The sequence below is a fragment of the Palaemon carinicauda genome, chromosome 2 (genome assembly GCF_036898095.1).
Source record: "Palaemon carinicauda isolate YSFRI2023 chromosome 2, ASM3689809v2, whole genome shotgun sequence".
Classification (NCBI taxonomy): domain Eukaryota; kingdom Metazoa; phylum Arthropoda; class Malacostraca; order Decapoda; family Palaemonidae; genus Palaemon; species Palaemon carinicauda.
The window spans coordinates 101524376-101526875 of record NC_090726.1 but is presented as its reverse complement, the minus strand read 5'-3'; the positions used below and the strand labels follow the sequence as shown (position 1 = coordinate 101526875).

The 2500-nt window shown below is 32.6% G+C and overlaps 1 protein-coding gene across 1 annotated transcript in view; it reads right to left on the bottom strand.

Annotated features, from left to right (window-relative positions):
- LOC137619387 (ras-related protein Rap1-like) overlaps positions 1-264 on the bottom strand; it is a 37463-nt gene extending 37199 nt beyond the window's left edge. Inside the window, exon 1 of the mRNA XM_068349489.1 lies at positions 1-264. This exon is cut by the window's left edge and continues 204 nt beyond it. The gene's annotated coding sequence lies outside the window, so the exon portion shown is untranslated.
- Positions 265-2500: the final 2236 nt, after the last annotated feature.

The following is a 2500-nucleotide window of genomic DNA, read 5'->3' as shown; positions in this document are numbered from 1 at the left end:
TAGATGCGTAAAATCACCACCGGTGACGTCATCGTAGTTTAACTTGGCTTCGAGTTTAAATCAACACGAACTTCTTGAGTGTCTCTCGTAATATGTTTCACAAGTCTGATGAATATCCACTTCAGTTCTCTAAAGAGATTTCACACTTCGTCGAGAGAAATCAACTTAATATCACCACATACGTGAAAGAAGAGTAAGACGGACGGAGCAGTGAAGGGGGGTCCCAGCTTAGCTCGTCTCCGGAGCGTGTCGACAGCAACTCGGTCGGGTATGGAGTGGTAGTGGCACTTGGCGAGGCGGCTTCCTTATATGCACTCGCATCAGCCAACAAGCAGAGGAGAGAGAGAGAGAGGAGAGAGAGAGAGAGAGAGCGGTGACGGTAGAGGGCAGTTATAGGCGTCAGAAGTAGGAAGGAGGAAACGAATATATGCTATTCAAGAAAAGGGGAAACTATCATTCGACATTTTGGCAAAATCTAAAAGATATATGAGATGACGAACGTTTTTAAAAACAGAAATTTGAGAGATAAAACGTTTTCATGGAAGTAGAAGTTGACAGTATAAGGTATCAATGGAACGTATGTGGAAGGTGACTCGCAGTTGATATGCTGCGTGGGTGTATGGATGAAGAGTATCAGTGTCATAAGAATTGCTGGCATCTCTCTCTCTCTCTCTCTCTCTCTCTCTCTCTCTCTCTCTCTCTCTCTCTCAGGAGAGCAGGAAGGGATACATATATAATGTTATATGCCCCATGTTACATAAATTAGATTACAGAGGAAATGAGACTTGCATTTTTAAGTTTTTTTTCGTTTGCGTTCAATAAAATTCCATACTTGTTTTTAAATCAAAACCTCTTCAAATATAATATACAACGAGAATAAACTCACGGTTAACATTCTAGAACATACAAGATCGAGCAAACTGTAATTAAATTGTTTTTTGATATGTCAACATCAATTATAAACTCTGTTGACAATTATTACTGTACTTCAAAGTTCCACTTTGTTGTACACACCAGTACAAGTTGATTATTATTTACCATATCTAATGAATGAGACTATAAAAAGCCTTAGTAAATTTATAGAAATATTGATGGCAAATAGGTTTTAACGAGAGTTGTCATGGCTTCATTAATAATTAATAATTAGATTTATGAATTGCTTAGTTCATGCAATTGCAGATTATCATTATCATCATCATCATCATCATCATCATCATCATTATTATTATTATCATTATTATTATTATTATTATTATTATTATTATTATTATTATCATCATCATCATCATTATTATTATTATTATTATTATTAGCTAGGCTACGTCCCTAGTTGGAGAAGCAGGATGCTATAAGCACTATGGCTCCAACAGGGAAAAATAGCCCAGTGGGGAAAGAAAATAAAAAAATAAATAAACTGCAAGAGAAGTAATTGCAAAACCCTCTTTTTCTTGGACCAAGCACATCACTGCATTGTACATCTGAGAATTGCACGTGTTGTTATTACCAAACAGTTGATGACTACTTACGTGGACTAGATTTTACAAAAAAAAAAAAAAAAAAAAAAAAAAAAAAAAAAAAAAAAAAAAAAAAAAAAAAAAAAAAATTACAAGCCCCCCCCCCCGAAAAAACAAAAAAACACAACTGTTGATGTATTCGGAGTCAATGGCTTTTGATGCCACGACGCCAGCTAACCATAAACAAACCGATCAATCAATAGGTTTTATATCAGATGACGTTAGAGGTCTCTTGCTTGAGGGTACATTCGGGCACACTATTCTATCATATTTCTCTTCGGCTAATTTTGTTAAAGTTTGTATACTTTATATACGAAATATTTATTTTAGTGTTATTACTTTTCTTAAGATATTTTAATTTAATTGATAATTATTTCTCTTACTTTCTTGTTTCCTTTCCTCACTGGGCTATGTTCTCAGTTGGAGCCCCATGGCTTATAGCATCCTGCTTTTCCAACTAGGGTAGTAGCTTAGCAAGTAATAATAATAATAATAATAATAATAATAATAATAATAATAATAATAATAATAATAATAATAATAATGCATAGATTTGTTCAGTTCAGTTTATTCCTGTGTTAGAATTGGTGTTACAACAAAAAAGGTCAGAAGAAGCGAATAGATCGGTCGCTAACATTTGGTTTTGTGTTAAGTGGTTTTCCTATGTGTTTTAGAGTCCTTGAAAGTCCTTGTTTGGATAAATAGCAATATTAGTAATTTAGTCAAACCAGGGATGTCTATACATCTCTAAACATTTCATAGGTTAAATATTCAACGTGTAATTTAGAATTTTATAAAAACATTTACCTAGACAAATATATCCGTATAGAATATATTTATCCTATACATACATATACACACGTATGTATGTATGTATATATATATATATATATATATATATATATATATATATATATATATATGATAATTTTACACATTTAAACGTGTTTATGCATATATTCATATAAGGCAAAAATACCTCTTAA